General features: G+C 35.0%; 2 long non-coding RNA genes across 2 annotated transcripts; both read left to right on the forward strand.

Moving 5' to 3' along the window:
- Positions 1-265: 265 nt before the first annotated feature.
- On the forward strand, positions 266-9,706 carry LOC140008587 (uncharacterized). Its single transcript, XR_011816092.1, has 3 exons — positions 266-956; positions 8,627-8,682; positions 9,473-9,706. It is a non-coding gene; the product is annotated as an uncharacterized lncRNA (long non-coding RNA).
- A 3,718-nt stretch (positions 9,707-13,424) lies between these two features.
- LOC113692533 (uncharacterized) lies at positions 13,425-17,528 on the forward strand. The gene is made up of 2 exons (XR_003448974.2): positions 13,425-16,519; positions 17,310-17,528. It is a non-coding gene; the product is annotated as an uncharacterized lncRNA (long non-coding RNA).
- The last annotated feature ends 830 nt before the right edge of the window (positions 17,529-18,358 follow it).

Here is an 18,358-nt window from a genome sequence, read left to right on the forward strand (position 1 = left end):
GCCACAACAATATTACTCAAAAGATCAGGGGCTAAATTATAAATTTGATTTTGATTTCGGCAAAATGAAGAAACAAAATAGGGGCATCATTTTTAGTACCTGGGCTAGACGCCTCATTCCAAGGAAAAATAAGCAAATTGTTTTATTAAAAAGAACAAGAAAAACCCAATTAATTAAACCAACTCAAAGTTAATAAAGGTATTAAACTTAAACTTCAAAACCTAGTCATGAACCCAAACAAAAAAATTGAATCAACCCACTAAAATTCAGCGGACTGAAGCTTGCAGCCCAGATGAAAATCCAAAGCAAACATAAAACCAACCCACTCTTAAACCCAACTAAAAACAAATAATAGCCCAATTTCTTTATTTTTTTTCTCCTTTCTCTTTTTTTTTTTTCATTCTTTTGCTTCCTTTCTTCTTTTTCTTCTCCGGCAAGACTAAGCTCCTCACCAACCAACTATAGATACCAATTTTTGTCAAATTTTAATATTTTCTTGATTATTTTTCATTTAATGAGTTATTTATTTTCTTACATTTTAATGTGTAATTTTCTCATTTTTACAGGTTTGTTTTAAAAAAAAAGAGAAAAGAAAAATAAAATTTAGTTTTTTGTTAAAAAAAAAAAAAAGAAAAAGATAGTGGAGAGTCATCATGATGCCTCCATGATGGTTTTCTTTTTGACCGAAAATGCAACGGATAGATGAAGAGAAAAGGAAGAAAAATTTGCTCCAAGGACCTCGGCTGGGCAGAAGCAGAAAACGGAAGAAGAAAAAAAAAAAACTCTCTCAACTTCTCTCTCGGGACTCTCTCGGACAAAGGCAGGAGGAAGAAAACTCCCTGGGCTCTCTCGGCTATCTCTCGAGCTTTGGAGAAGAAAGGGGCAAGACCAACAAAAATGATTGGAGCTTGTAATTTCATCAAATTTTAGTCTAAGAGACTACAATCTTCATTGAGGTATTTATTCTTTTTATTTTTTTCAGCTTTTTCAGCTTTTTCCTTTCTTTAATTTATTAAATTAAATACATGATTTGATGTTTGTTTGTCCCTTTATTTTCGTTTGTTGTTGCTACTGATATTGTTGAATTTTTGGGGAAGCCATGAATAAACATTAAAAAAAATGATTTCTGTGAATGCATGTTAATTGTTTGAAAAATGCCAAAATAACAAAAAAAGAATTTTAGGGGGCTGTTTTGCTTTATTTTAGTTTTTTTTATGTTGTTTTCTTGTCAGATTAAATCATAGTTATATCGTAGAAGTTGTAAGGAGTGCTATAGTATAATTTTTATGATTTTTGGTGAAAGATATGATGTTTTTAAAAAATAAAAAGCTGATCTATTTTTTAGGCATTTTGGCCACCTTCGGTTCATTTTTTGTAAAAAATAACTCCGAAAATGAAATTTACGTGAAAAATCGAGTGAGAGTGGGTATTTTGGTAAATTTTGACGATCCGAAAAATTACCGGCGATTGGTGCCGATTGGTGTCCGGTGGCACCATCAGCGGTAGCCATTGCCACCGACAGAATGTTGTAGGAGAAAATTGCAGGAGATGATTTTCAGAAGCTTTGCATGATAATTTGAAAAATTTGCAGTTTAGCTCCCCAATTTTTTAAATAATTATATTGTGGCCCAAAAGCTTTTGTAATTGAACCGGTCATGTCCCTATTGAGTTTTCATCTTCTTTTCATATTTTAAGTGCATCTCTAAGCATGTTGTTTCTGTGATTTGGGGTATAATTAAACCTTAATTTGTTTTAGTGAATTTATTATCTTATTGGGCTTGGTAAAATAATTGGAGTTTTTGGACTGAGGTTTGTTTGGTTCGTTTTGGTATAAAATTTGGTTCATTTTTGTTGGGTTTTAGGAAGTGGGTCTTGGTTTATTTTTATGGATTTCATGGTTTGGAAATTGAAGCCCACTCTTTTCATTGGGTTTGTTGGGTAAAAGAGTCAGGCTTAGCCGGCTCCTCTCCGTTGGGTTTCGGTTGGGCTAAGGAGCTTTCGGCCCAAACAAATAAATAAAATGGCCCAAGTGGCTGGTTGGATTAGGAAGACCAGAAATGAATTTGTTGTTTGGTCCCTATACTTTTACTTTATTCTAGTGTGACCCTAAATACTATAGGCTTCTTTCAATTAGGTCCCTATTTTAATTGCAAATAGATCTCTAAACTTTATTTTTCTTTAATTTTAGCCCTAGATCTTTGTGATAATTATAATTTAACCCCAAAACTTTATTTATTTTTGCAATTAGATCCCTAACAGATTTGATTGCTTAAATAGAAGTTGCTTTTCTTCTATAATCATTGATTACACATCATTTAAGTGTTTCAATTGATTGATTTCATGTTTATTTCCATTTGTTATGATTTATTTGTTGATTAAATTGGTGCCTTAATGATTTTGTTAATTTTGGAGTTAAATAGGTAAAACTAAACCCAATTAGCTACTACTTCAAGGGAGGTATCTTCTTGTTTTATTTTAAAGTCTCTTATGTGCTCTTATGTGTTTTTATGTGTGAATTTGCATGTTTTGAGTGATTTTCTTTTAATTATTTGTTTTATTCATTCTAAGTTTCATATATTTAATTTAATTTTTTATGGTTATTTGAGAGGCAATTAAACGCCAAATTGTAATAGTTAGGTTATTATTTTCTATTCTTTACCCATTTAGACTGTAGTTAGGGTCTCCGAATGTAATAGTTAGATTTCTATTTGCTTTTATTCGCTTGTGTGTTTGCATGCTTGTGTGTTATATGTTTTACCGCTTTCTTTAGGATTTTTGTATCTAAATATTGTGCCTACGTGTTATGTGCTACGTGCTCTTATGTGTTATTTGTTTTAATTTATGCCTTATTTGTTTTACTATGTATTATAAATGCATGACGTCACCACACTAGTCCAACGCTAGTTGTGACTCTTTTTCCTTTTCTCACTAGTCCAACACTAGTGGGAACTTATAGAAATGGGTTAGTCCAATGTTAGATCCTTAAATCGTTCACGCATTAGATTCATTTGTATGATATTCATTACATTTTCATACATATTTTTATTCTAGGATATTTTCTCATTGGCATGATATTTTCTATTATATTATCCTCTATCCCCTACCATCTACATGTGTTAATCATATAATTTAGAATTGCATTTCATTTAAGAAATTATGGAATAAGTTAGTTCATTTGCTTGTTCATATTAGGAGAATTATTCTTTGAACATGGATATGGGTGGTTATAACTCTTTAATTTAAATACCCCATTAATCTCTGTATAAGAAAATTATGTCACGAGTTTTTTCCTCCTGTACCCATTATGTTGCATTCCTTTTTCTTTGACCACTTATATCTATGTATATAATTTATTTTTTTTTCTTTTTCATTAAATTTCATCATTCGCATATTCGTGACCCCTTCAAGGAATTATTTTGGCTTTCGCAATTAATGCGATTGATATCAATTAAACCCCTGAATTGACATTTTGTCCCTATCGATATTTTTATTTGCATCCATGTAGAAAACATCCCAATGTGATAAATTTAAGTGTTAGATTAAGAAAATTTTGACTAAACCACGCAACTAACTTAAACTAGGTTGAAAGTGTACCTTAGGTTTGAGTTAATCTAACCTTTGCCTTTCCTTTTTCCAATTGTGACTTCCAAACTCATTTTCTCTATTTTCAAAGATTTGGAGTTGTCGAAAAGGGTTTTATTTTATTTTATCTTATTCAAAAACACTTTTTGGGTGACTTGGTACACCCAAATTCAATACCAAGTGGCGACTCCTAATTTTTCTTAAAAACCCTTTTTAGACTGAATTTTGGACCCAAACTATCGCATTCCTTAAAGTCTCATTTTAGGTCTTTTTTCACTTATTTTTTAATAAAATCACATCTTTTATAAACACATCTTATTTTTTCATCGCGAAAAATGGGGTGCGACAACTTGACGACTCCACTAGGGAAGCTAGAGAGTCCAACCACTTGGTTTAGTTGTCTTTTCTTTTTCTAACCCTTTTACTTATCATATTTGGATGTTTAGGTTGCATATTTCTTTTATTTTTTATTTTTCCTCTTTTTTAGGATGTTTTGCATTACACACACGCGACTGTCTCTCGATATCCGCGTATGCAAAGGTTTGTTTATTTATTTTCAGTTATTTATGTTTATATATACTTATATCGCGCTTGCATCTTGAGTGAGAGAAATACAACCTTAGAGCCTCCATGCTTGTTTAATTATAATCTCTCCCCTCAAAAGGAAGCACCTCATACGTGCATGCATTGCTTTTCACCCTATTTTTATTTTTCTCATGGGCGCCATCCCGCATCTCCTTGTAGGATTAGAATCGATTTCCTTAGGTATGCGGATGGTGTGCGCTGCGCTCATAGCAGTACCTAGAGATCACTCAAGCCATTGATCGAGGGTCTTGGGATTGATGACCCTTTACTTTTTGGTCTGAAGGCTTCGGAACCTGAAACTTTATCGAATCTAGATGCATTAGTGAGCCCAATCTCATTTATCCATATTAGAAGTACCCTAGGATAGAGTCAAGCCTAACCCAATTAGGAACACTAGACAGGAGGGGAGGGATTTCACCCCTCTTTCTTTACTTTCTATTCTTGTATCATTTATTGTCTCAACGTGTTATGTGTTATTTGTTGAACTAACCTTCTCTTGTTTTCTCTTTTCTATATACACAAACCTTAGAAATAAGAGTCCTGGCATGATACTCGTTTAGGACAAAATCGCCTTTTATATCAAGCACGTTTAAATTTTAGTTAATTGCATACGCATATATATTGCACATCATTTTAGGCTTACTCCTGTGAGAACCCTGGAAATAGATATATAAGCCAGTGCATATTTCATTTGCATTACTTTTATTCCTTAATAATTTCTAGCATTACTTTTACTTATTCGTAATTAAGTACGTAAAAACAGGTTTATGCGAAAATAATATAATTTTCCTAAGTTATGAAATTTCTTGATTTTGCTAGATCAAATTAATATCTTTAGAGTTAGATTAAATTTTTTCGCCTTCACATATAATGTTAGAATACTTAAATTCCCTTATGCTATATTAATGACACTTGAGTCGATAACCTTACTATCTTCAAACAAATTATTTAAATTCCAATGATTAATTCCATTTAGTTGCTAATGTTAAATGTTAATAGGAATTTCCGCGTTAAGATGAAAACCAATGAATTTTAGATAAACATGATACTAATATACTAAACATACTTAAGGCGTGAAAATTTCGATAATTATAGTCTTATCCTTCTTTGTTTCCACAATAAGTGCGTAAAAATAATTTTTATGTGCAAACTGACACACTTGTATTAAATTATTATTTCACTTGACTTTATATTACTAAATTGATAAATTTCGAGTTAGACTAACTCTATCTCTTGAGAATAAATAATTGGAAATTCTGATAACTAATTTAATCGCTAAATAATGTTAGGAATTACTAGGAACCTTAATATTAAATTGTAATCAATAAATATTCGATAAAAATGATTTAAGTATACTAGTATATAATTAGGCGTTCAAATCATACTTGGGGATAATTTTTGGAATTAAGTTAGATTTGAGGGATTAAGTTGAGGTTAGGGAGCAAAGTGAAAAGACTAAAATGCCCTTGCAACCACAACATTTCCATGCAAGCCAAACAAACCCTCTGACAGCATTTTAAATCACCGCAACCATCGACCAATCACATTTTCACTAATTCTATACGCAACCATCTCGTACACTCAATCCCTTCTCCTAAACCGCGGCACCATACACCTTCCTCTCCATTTCATATCTCAAACCGCCATTCCATTTCCTCTGCACAAATTCCCCTCTCACAACCACATTTCCTCTTGGCCTCGTTATCATCGACAAAGAGGAACCGAGGGAAGAAGCCGTGAGCTGCAAAATTTTCTGGTTCTGCCGTGAGCTGGAGTGAAACCAGGGAGAAAATCGTGAGTGAGCTTCACCTTTCTCCCTCCTCATTTCTATATCACAAACCACTACCGCAACTCCATACCACCTCCTCTGCAACAATTCACCTCAGACCACACTCCACTCCATATCCACTCCTCACCTCGTGATTAACGATAGAGAGGAAGAGAGTGACTTGCGGTTCATTTCTCCTTCCATCCGTGAGTTGGTGAAGGCTGAGAACCAAATTTCTTTTATCCAGCTGCAAGCCAGAGCAAGGGAGAGAGAGGCAGCTAGCGGTCTGCATTTTCTGGACTACCGAGAGGAGGAAAACATTTTGCAGCTAGCCGAGGATGTTGAGCTCCAAACTAAGGTAAATTTTGGACCTGGACTAGATGTTTATAGGTTGATGAAGTTGCTTAGAGGCATGCATGTGAGAGGTGTACGGGTGGAGGAAGAATTAAGTTACCAGAAAATTTGGTTTCAAAAGAAATTGGAACTGCCGTGAGTTTGAGCTGGAAATTTCAGCTTTAGTTTGTTTGATTGTGATGGTCTGAGCTTTGTCTTGAGCCAATTTGATAGATAGCCTTTTATTTGGTGTTGCATGTGAACTTTATGGCTAGGATTTCGGTTGCATGGCTGGAAATTTTTGTTAGAAGTTGCTGGACTGCTTAATCAATTTTCCAGCTTAGCCGATGAAGTTGTTTTGGGAATTGTATGGATATTGTAGTATGAAATTTACTAGAAAAGTATTTGACTCTCTTGGTTGTGTGTGTGGCTAGCTAAATATTGGATGATTAAGCCCTGCATGAGATCAATTAGTTGTGTATAAGCCAGAAATTTGAAGGGAAAACAAAAATCTGTTGCATGCATGTCATCTGCGAATAGTGGAATTAATTCTGGAATTTTGGATACATTTTGTTGGTGACCGACCCTGTTTTAAACTGGAATTGATAGTGACTTCATTTATTAGTCTTGCATGTTAGCTTTGGGTACATAATTTAGTGTTTCAGCCGAGGAAAATTCGGTTTAAAGATGGACTAAGCTGCTGGAATTTTTCCAGTGTAGCCGAGTGAAGAAGAAAAGAATTTTTCAGTTTTCTTCTGCGAATTTTGGTTCTAAAATTCTGAACTAAGCTGTAAAATATTGTATAATGCCTTGATTTCTTCATGCATGAAAGACTTGTACTTAAAATGAAGGGAATTAAGGAAGTAATTGTATGTTGAATTGCCAACTGATGATTGTTATACTTAGCTGATGGCAGATTAGTATATATATGATTTCTTGGCTGAACCATTTACGGGAATTAAGCGTTATTTGCCTTGGTATATGCTGGTATGAATGTCATACTTAAATGTACGGATGGTTTGAATAAAAGTTTTATGGTTTTAAAAGAGAAAAAGGAGTTTTTCACAAGTGAACAATGAGTTTCCAGATTTTCGGATGTCCCTGACCAGTCTCAGTAAAATGCTTGTATCTTGGTGTAGGAAAATCCGTTTAAGGTGCCATCAGTGGCATTGGAAACTAGAATCATAGGCCTTTGTTCTGTAGAAATTTCATATTTTTCCTCCATGTGTACTGCTGTTCGTGACTCCTCAAAGTAGACTGTCCTGCTTGAAGGTCCTGTTTCTTCATGAAACTGAATTTTGACTTGGATCGAACATTTAGCTTATTTGTGATTTGAATTCCTGATTGAATTGTGGTTGGAAGTGATTGATGGTTGTCAAGGGCTAATGATTGATGAAGCCCTTGGCCATTTGAATGATTTTATAAATATTAAAGGGTGATGTATCTTAACTGCTGGAATTTCTTGGAGGCCTTACCTTCATTTTGTTTTAGTTAAGATGTGATATGAGCTTGCCAAAACCAAGTGCTAATGATTGACGAAGCCTTGGTCATTCGTTTTATTCTTGATCAGAAATGAATCTGTGGAAATCTAGGGCTAATGATTGCTGAAGCCCTAGTGAGATTTCTATTTGAAATGTTAGTTTGCTATATTGACGAATCTGAAATATTACGTGCTTGTAAATCGGAATCGTAAGGAATCCATTTTGGCCCTGTGAACTTGAGAAGTTTTTAAGCAAGCTATTTAAATATATTTTCACTCTAGTATGGTACGATAAAACTTAGCACTATATGTTAAAGTTAGAAATTTCATGTAGGGATTTTCTAAACCTTGTCAACTCGATATTTCTTCCTTTAAGCTTAAACTAGCCTTATTACCTTTAGAAAATGATTTCACTAGTTTCTAAAACTTTAGGCTTTGTTTTACTTCATTTCTTTTCTCCAAGAATTGTTCTTGGCTAGTTGACTATAGGAAAAGTTCCAAAATACGAGTTTTAATAATTTTAGTTAAAAGCATAGAAACTTACTCGGCAAGAAACTTTATTTTAGGTAAAATAGTTTTAATGACAAATTTTGCATGTACCGTAACTTTAAAGAAATCTTTCAAAGTATCTTTCTAGCCCTGATATCAAGTGGTTTGTCAACTTATTTCAAGAAAATAATGCTAGTTACTTTTTTTTAAGGAAAAGTATCTCAAGGAAAACTATAAGAAACATTTCTTCTTCTCTTGTCAAGTTTCAACCTAAGTAGATTCTTGAAATTACTTTGAGAAAGTAAACTGGTAATACATTAGATAAACCTCGATGTGTATAAGCTTAAAAACTGAATAGAAACTTATAGTTTCAAAATTTGGTATTTTAGGATATTGCGAGGACGCAGGATTCGATTCCCAACTTGATATCTGAACTTCACTCTTGGTGAGTGTCCCTGCTTGTTCTATGCTTACTTGATTAAAGTACTTTCTTGACTTGATATGTGATAATTGGAAAATGGTTTCTGATCCATCGAAGTGGGCAGTGTGTACTTTATCACACTAGCCGTTCGAGTGATGACTTGCTTGAAGTGTTTTTCGTGAATATCTTGCTTGCGCTTGCTAAGCACTGAGTAGGGGAATGTACCACACCTTAGGATGGGAGGGCCTCTTATCCTATCTCACGTGCTAAGTACTGAGTAGGGGAATGTACCACACCTGAGGGTGGGAGGGCCTCTTATCCTATCTCAAGTACTAAATCACTAGGCAGGGGAATGTACCACACCTTAAGGGTGGGAGGGCCTCTTATCCTGACCTGGTAATTAAATGTAGTTACGTCGTTGGGTGAATCTCTGGACGCATGAATCTAACTACAATAACGTCGTTGGGTGAATCCCTCGACCAATCATCTACGGGTATATCTCGAGTATATTGCGTCCTTAGTCGGTGTTCGGGCTCGAGACAGGGGTATGAACGGTGACGGGTTAGGAGTAAAAATGAGTGGATCTACATGGACTATAAGTAGTGAGAGTTGACGGAGGGTCAACTACGATGAATGGTGATCAAGCGAGGAAAATGGCTCCTGAGAGCCCCTGTATCCTATCTTTTGCTGTTATACGCTTTCCTAACTGTTCAATTTGGTTAAGTTATTACTCGCTGTTTGATTTACGTGACTGCATGTTTTGGGGCACCACTGAGCTTTAGCTCACCCCACGTTTATTTGTTTTCCTTGACAGGTTCTGGAAAGTGAAAGTTTTGAAACTTATCCATGTTTCGTTTTGGGATGTATTTGTATACTATGACTATTTGTGTGGGCTGTAGTTTGTTAAATTTGGATAATGTATTTTTTATTTTGGATTGTCATTTGAAGCTGGAAAATGTGTAAAACTTAATTTGGATGTTTGGCTTGATTGTTGTATTTTGTTGTATGAATTTTTTTCTTAGTTGGGACGGTACGATTCTATTCCGCAGTTCGCAACGCGTGAAATGTTTAGGAGCCGTCGTTTGGCTATTTTAAATCACTGCTATCTCTGAAGTTAATGTGGTTTTAGTGACGGTCTTCTTCGGAGGAATTGTTTTGTAATAGATTAGGTTATTCTTCGAAAGGTTTTGGGTTAGAATGCTTGCGTGAGTCCTGGCGAGAGTTGGGCAGACGGCTCGCCAACCCTTTGGTTCGCCTTAGGGGGATGTGGGGTCGCCACAGGTGGTATCAGAGCTCTTATCGAACTCAAACCGGGAAAAGGTTCTCAGACCGTGGGGAAAGGCCTATTAAGTGTTGAACTAATTACTATTGCTAAAGGAATTAGATATGTATGTTGGGTAGGAATATCAAATATAGGTGATTCATGCTTGGGACTGGCCAGCTTGAGTTGTGAATCACCTTATTTTCGGATTCTTGTACCCGAGTACCAAATATTACATTTAATGGAGTATTGGCAATTGAAAAGAATTCAGTATATCACATTATGATGTGACTAGAAATCATGACTAAGTTTGGAAAAGTAGGATCGAAGGGACCAAGTCTGACTTTTGAAAGTTAAAAGCGTAAAGCCAGCAGTGAGATCTTGAAGATTAGTGCAAATTTTATATTTTCTTTAAGATGAATAGCTTCATTAGTCGTTAAAAGGTAAATGGATTTTATGTCACCTCTTACCCAAAAATGTGGCTTTAGACCTAGAATTTGAGTGAAATAGCAGTTTAAATAAGAACTATGCAGTTGTGAATGGTTTTAAACCCGGAGGAGAGATAAGTTTGATAAATTTGCCACATGATTAGTATGCTATCATTTGCAAATAATTAAAGGTGAGCTCTAGATGACGTTGTGGTCTTTGAATTTTATTGAAGGATTATTCGGGGCTAATATCCAATGGGATAAAGATACCTAGTTGTTAGGTTATTAGAAAACTTGATGAATGAAATGTTTGAGTTCATTTAGAATACTTAAGAGTCACTGATGTACTTAGGTAATGATCATATTATTTGATTTGGCACTAGACGTAATAGATCTACAATTTACTAAGGAAATTTGATTAGTGTTACTAAGGGGGTCTAGTGGGATTGTCCAGGACTAAACTAATGGAGGTTAAGTTGAATCTAAACTAAGGGTTAGGCTATTAGCTATGTGGTTATAGTAATTTGTGTATTGTTGTATTGTTTCCTTTCATACTTATAAAGATTGAAGTTTGAGTTATGTATGAAAATATTGAATGTATTCGTGAATTATCTAGCTTTTGAAGTTGTATGAATTTGGTATGCAATGTGACTTATATTGTGAGTATATAATTTGATGATTACGTGTTTAATTTTTGTAACGTTGTAATATTTATTAGTCCCGGGAATTAAATAATTACTAACCTGAGTGAATTTTGGTAACCAAAGTGGTGTATAGAACTATGAGATTAAGAAAAAAATAAAGATAAAAATAAAAATAAATAATATATGGAGTAGGTGGTGATTATTAGGGCAATCATGTCTTGGTAAAACGTTGCAGCTTATGAGTTAAAGAAATAGTTATCGTATCATGTATACAAGTTGTTGATGTAACCATTATTAATAACTAGAAATAGGAAAGGGTAAGAACATGAATAAGATTTAAAAGTTAGTAAACTCGATCTATTTATCAGCTCATACCTTTAGAAGAAAGGTTAGACCAACGTTGAAGCAATGACTTGATAGATCCAGTGAATGGGAAAAAAATAATGAAATAAACTGAACTTTTGTGAATAAAGGTAGGAATTTCAAGGATTTACCAACTCTATTACGGATAGAAATCAATAGGATGGGATGTTGGAGTCGGAACTTTGCCATGTTTGGATATTGAATGCACTTAAAAAGAGATTTGCTTGATTTCTGATTAGAGTGTACTCGAGCTAGATATATGTTGTAATTGACTTTGTTCTGTGATGTAATTAAATTGATCATGAATTTGCTTGGTATTAATGATATATATGGAGTGAAATTAACCGCAATCGTATGTATGCATAATTGGTTATTACTTATTTTAAATCAACTCGTTGTGAGAAATATAGAGCTTAGGGAGCGATAATGTCAGATTGATAATGCTATCTTGGGTGAAAATTTTTAATTGAGTATGACGCGCAGATAAATTGTAAATTCAAGTAGTTGAGCCTTTAATGATGTTATAATTGTTGCAAGAGCTAATGGTAGACAGACTTCAGCAAAGATGCTATCAATGGGATTTTAGAAGGAACCCACCCACGTAGCTACCCCTACTGACCATATGACTGATATCTTAGAACGGTTGGTGGAGTACCAAAACTCTAGGCCAATCAACTAACCTAGGAACCAAAAGAGTTGCGAAAATGGAATGACTCTTGAAATTCGTCTATCTAGATTTCATGGGGAAATTGACCTCAAAATAGTAAGAATGAATCGAAGAAATATAATAAAGCCCTAGTGAGAATAAGAAGTATGACTGTTGTTTCAAACAACTTTGAAGGTAAGTATTGAATAGTGCACTAAGACATGAAATTTTTCTTTGGGATAAGGCTTCCTTATTCTGTCGTGATAGTGATTAACGAGGGTAATCTCGGTGATACTTAAGAACTCGCTGGATTAAGTAGAAAGTAGTTAAGGTTTATATTTTGGAGTAACCATTAGTGAAAGGATGAAAGAGCATTACGGCTCAAGCTTCCAGTATGAATAGTTGCTTATTTTGATCCTATGATTTGTCTGGCAGGCTAGCTACTTGATTTAAGCCAACTAATAAGATGACAACTTTGGAAGAAATGCGTAAGGAAATGGACATTCTCCGAAATGAGGTAGAATTTCAAAGGAAATTGGCTGACTACTGGGAAGGACGATGGAAACAAGAATATGCAGAAAAAGTACCCTGATTTATTTCCTTAGAAAGTGTGAATTTTGAGGACAAAATTCTTTGTAAGGAGGGGAGGATGTGAGAACCCTGGAAATAGATATATAAGCCAGTGCATATTTCATTTGCATTACTTTTATTCCTTAATAATTTCTAGCATTACTTTTACTTATTCGTAATTAAGTACGTAAAAACAGGTTTATGCGAAAATAATATAATTTTCCTAAGTTATGAAATTTCTTGATTTTGCTAGATCAAATTAATATCTTTAGAGTTAGATTAAATTTTTTCGCCTTGACATATAATGTTAGAATACTTAAATTCCCTTATGCTATATTAATGACACTTGAGTCGATAACCATACTACCTTAAAACAAATTATTTAAATTCCAATGATTAATTCCATTTAGTTGCTAATGTTAAATGTTAATAGGAATTTCCGCGTTAAGATGAAAACCAATGAATTTTAGATAAACATGATACTAATATACTAAACATACTTAAGGCGTGAAAATTTCGATAATTATAGTCTTATCCTTCTTTGTTTCCACAATAAGTGCGTAAAAATAATTTTTATGTGCAAACTGACACACTTGTATTAAATTATTATTTCACTTGACTTTATATTACTAAATTGATAAATTTCGAGTTAGACTAACTCTATCTCTTGAGAATAAATAATTGAAAATTCTAATAACTAATTTAATCGCTAAATAATGTTAGGAATTACTAGGAACCTTAATATTAAATTGTAATCGATAAATATTCGATAAAAATGGTTTAAGTATACTGGTATATAATTAGGCGTTCAAATCACACTTGGGGATAATTTTTGGAATTAAGTTAGAATTGAGGGATTAAGTTGAGGTTAGGGAGCAAAGTGAAAAGACTAAAATGCCCTTGCAACCACAACATTTCCATGCAAGCCAAACAAACCCTCTGACAGCATTTTAAATCACCGCATCCATCGACCAATCACATTTTCACTAATTCTATACGCAACCATCTCGTACACTCAATCCCTTCTCCTAAACCGCGGCACCATACACCTTCCTCTCCATTTCATATCTCAAACCGCCATTCCATTTCCTCTGCACAAATTCCCCTCTCACAACCACATTTCCTCTTGGCCTCGTTATCATCGACAAAGAGGAACCGAGGGAAGAAGCCGTGAGCTGCAAAATTTTCTGGTTCTGCCGTGAGCTGGAGTGAAACCAGGGAGAAAATCGTGAGTGAGCTTCACCTTTCTCCCTCCTCATTTCTATATCACAAACCACTACCGCAACTCCATACCACCTCCTCTGCAACAATTCACCTCAGACCACACTCCACTCCATATCCACTCCTCACCTCGTGATTAACGATAGAGAGGAAGAGAGTGACTTGCGGTTCATTTCTCCTTCCATCCGTGAGTTGGTGAAGGCTGAGAACCAAATTTCTTTTATCCAGCTGCAAGCCAGAGCAAGGGAGAGAGAGGCAGCTAGCGGTCTGCATTTTCTGGACTACCGAGAGGAGGAAAACATTTTGCAGCTAGCCGAGGATGTTGAGCTCCAAACTAAGGTAAATTTTGGACCTGGACTAGATGTTTATAGGTTGATGAAGTTGCTTAGAGGCATGCATGTGAGAGGTGTACGGGTGGAGGAAGAATTAAGTTACCAAAAAATTTGGTTTCAAAAGAAATTGGAACTGCCGTGAGTTTGAGCTGGAAATTTCAGCTTTAGTTTGTTTGATTGTGATGATCTGAGCTTAGTCTTGAGCCAATTTGATAGATAGCCTTTTATTTGGTGTTGCATGTGAACTTTATGGCTAGGATTTCGGTTGCATGGCTGGAAATTTTTGTTAGAAGTTACTGGACTGCTTAATCAATTTTCCAGCTTAGCCGATGAAGTTGTTTTGGGAATTGTATGGATATTGTAGTATGAAATTTACTAGAAAAGTATTTGACTCTCTTGGTTGTGTGTGTGGCTAGCTAAATATTGGATGATTAAGCCCTGCATGAGATCAATTAGTTGTGTATAAGCCAGAAATTTGAAGGGAAAACAAAAATCTGTTGCATGCATGTCATCTGCGAATAGTGGAATTAATTCTGGAATTTTGGATACATTTTGTTGGTGACCGACCCTGTTTTAAACTGGAATTGATAGTGACTTCATTTATTAGTCTTGCATGTTAGCTTTGGGTACATAATTTAGTGTTTCAGCCGAGGAAAATTCGGTTTAAAGATGGACTAAGCTGCTGGAATTTTTCCAGTGTAGCCGAGTGAAGAAGAAAAGAATTTTTCAGTTTTCTTCTGCGAATTTTGGTTCTAAAATTCTGAACTAAGCTGTAAAATATTGTATAATGCCTTGATTTCTTCATGCATGAAAGACTTGTACTTAAAATGAAGGGAATTAAGGAAGTAATTGTATGTTGAATTGCCAACTGATGATTGTTATACTTAGCTGATGGCAGATTAGTATATATATGATTTCTTGGCTGAACCATTTACGGGAATTAAGCATTATTTGCCTTGGTATATGCTGGTATGAATGTCATACTTAAATGTACGGATGGTTTGAATAAAAGTTTTATGGTTTTAAAAGAGAAAAAGGAGTTTTTCACAAGTGAACAATGAGTTTCCAGATTTTCGGATGTCCCTGACCAGTCTCAGTAAAATGCTTGTATCTTGGTGTAGGAAAATCCGTTTAAGGTGCCGTCAGTGGCATTGGAAACTAGAATCATAGGCCTTTGTTCTGTAGAAATTTCATATTTTTCCTCCATGTGTACTGCTGTTCGTGACTCCTCAAAGTAGATTGTCCTGCTTGAAGGTCCTGTTTCTTCATGAAACTGAATTTTGACTTGGATCGAACATTTAGCTTATTTGTGATTTAAATTCCTGATTGAATTGTGGTTGGAAGTGATTGATGGTTGTCAAGGGCTAATGATTGATGAAGCCCTTGGCCATTTGAATGATTTTATAAATATTAAAGGGTGATGTATCTTAACTGCTGGAATTTCTTGGAGGCCTTACCTTCATTTTGTTTTAGTTAAAATGTGATATGAGCTTGCCAAAACCAAGTGCTAATGATTGACGAAGCCTTGGTCATTCGTTTTATTCTTGATCAGAAATGAATCTGTGGAAATCTAGGGCTAATGATTGCTGAAACCCTAGTGAGATTTCTATTTGAAATGTTAGTTTGCTATATTGACGAATCTGAAATATTACGTGCTTGTAAATCGGAATCGTAAGGAATCCATTTTGGCCCTGTGAACTTGAGAAGTTTTTAAGCAAGTTATTTAAATATATCTTCACTCTAGTATGGTACGATAAAACTTAGCACTATATGTTAAAGTTAGAAATTTCATGTAGGGATTTTCTAAACCTTGTCAACTCGATATTTCTTCCTTTAAGCTTAAACTAGCCTTATTACCTTTAGAAAATGATTTCACTAGTTTCTAAAACTTTAGGCTTTGTTTTACTTCATTTCTTTTCTCCAAGAATTGTTCTTGGCTAGTTGACTATAGGAAAAGTTCCAAAATACGAGTTTTAATAATTTTAGTTAAAAGCATAGAAACTTGCTCGGTAAGAAACTTTATTTTAGGTAAAATAGTTTTAATGACAAATTTTGCATGTACCGTAACTTTAAAGAAATCTTTCAAAGTATCTTTCTAGCCCTGATATCAAGTGGTTTGTCGACTTATTTCAAGAAAATAATGCTAGTTACTTTTTTTTAAGGAAAAGTATCTCAAGGAAAACTATAAGAAACATTTCTTCTTCTCTTGTCAAGTTTCAACCTAAGTAGATTTTTGAAATTACTTTGAGAAAGTAAACTGGTAATACATTAGATAAACCTCGATGTGTATAAGCTTAAAAACTGAATAGAAACTTATAGTTTCAAAATTTGATATTTTAGGATATTGCGAGGACGCAGGATTCGATTCCCAACTTGATATCTGAACTTCACTCTTGGTGAGTGTCCCTGCTTGTTCTATGCTTACTTGATTAAAGTACTTTCTTGACTTGATATGTGATAATTGGAAAATGGTTTCTGATCCATCGAAGTGGGCAGTGTGTACTTTATCACACTAGCCGTTCGAGTGGTGACTTGCTTGAAGTGTTTTTCGTGAATATCTTGCTTGCGTTTGGTAAGCACAGAGTAGGGGAATGTACCACACCTTAGGGTGGGAGGGTCTCTTATCCTATCTCACGTGCTAAGTACTGAGTAGGGGAATGTACCACACCTGAGGGTGGGAGGGTCTCTTATCCTATCTCAAGTACTAAATCACTAGGCAGGGGAATGTACCACACCTTAAGGGTGGGAGGGCCTCTTATCCTGACCTGGTAATTAAATGTAGTTACGTCGTTAGGTGAATCTCTCGACGCATGAATCTAACTACAATAACGTCGTTAGGTGAATCCCTCGACCAATCATCTACGGGTATATCTCGAGTATACTGCGTTCTTAGTCGGTATTCGGGCCCGGGACAGGGGTATGAACGGTGACGGGTTAGGAGTAAAAATGAGTGGATCTACATGGACTATAAGTAGTGAGAGTTGACGGAGGGTCAACTACGATGAATGGTGATCAAGCGAGGAAAATGGCTCCTGAGAGCCCCTGTATCCTACCTTGTGCTGTTATACGCTTTCCTAACTGTTCAATTTGGTTAAGTTATTACTCGCTGTTTGATTTACGTGACTGCATGTTTTGGGGCACCACTGAGTTTTAGCTCACCCCACGTTTATTTGTTTTCCTTGACAGGTTCTGGAAAGTGAAAGGTTTGAAACTTATCCATGTTTCGTTTTGGGATGTATTTGTATACTATGACTATTTGTGTGGGCTGTAGTGTGTTAAATTTGGATAATGTACTTTTTATTTTGGATTGCCATTTGAAGCTGGAAAATGTGTAAAACTTAATTTGGATGTTTGACTTGATTGTTGTATTTTGTTATATGAATTTTTTTCTTAGTTGGGACGGTACGATTCTATTCCGCAGTTCGCAACGCGTGAAATGTTTAGGAGCCGTCGTTTGGCTATTTTAAATCACTGCTATCTCTGAAGTTAATGTGGTTTTAGTGACGGTCTTCTTCGGAGGAATTGTTTTGTAATAGATTAGGTTATTCTTCGAAAGGTTTTGGGTTAGAATGCTTGCGTGAGTCCTGGCGAGAGTTGGGCAAACGGCCCGCCAACCCTTTGGTTCGCCTTAGGGGGAAGTGGGGTCGCCACAACTCCGGCATTTAAATGGGGCACTTTTAGGTCATATTTTAATTATTTCATACGTTTTAATAAACTGGCATCATGCATCAACCATAGAAGGAATGCCATTTAGGGAATCCCACGTTAGGAATAAGCCACATTTTGTCTCAGATATATAATCCAATGGGATTTGCATGTTTATATTTTTGTACCATCCAAAAGGGGTAGTGCACAAGGTAAGGTAGGATTCGATCCCTTCCGTGTGACGACATCGAGAATGATGGAACAGTTTTTACGCATTAGAATATGAGCCTTTAATAATCACTTTTTGGCCATTTTATCATAATTGGTAAAAAACCCCTTGCGTAAAGGACATTAAGTTGAAGAAATTCACAAATTCCTCATTGTTGAGATGATAAATATTTCAAGGTCAAATCTTGATTTTAGAAAACTCATAGATTAATGCATCACAATGAATTTTTTGGAACTACCAATGGTTGACAATCTAGTCAACTTTCAAATAAACCATCAATTCCATTCACCCTATTTTTATATCTAAGATGATTAAGTCAATTTTTTGGATAGACCATCCACTCCATATAATTTTGCTCATT

Source organism: Coffea arabica, chromosome 6c, assembly GCF_036785885.1.
Source record: "Coffea arabica cultivar ET-39 chromosome 6c, Coffea Arabica ET-39 HiFi, whole genome shotgun sequence".
Lineage (NCBI taxonomy): Eukaryota > Viridiplantae > Streptophyta > Magnoliopsida > Gentianales > Rubiaceae > Coffea > Coffea arabica.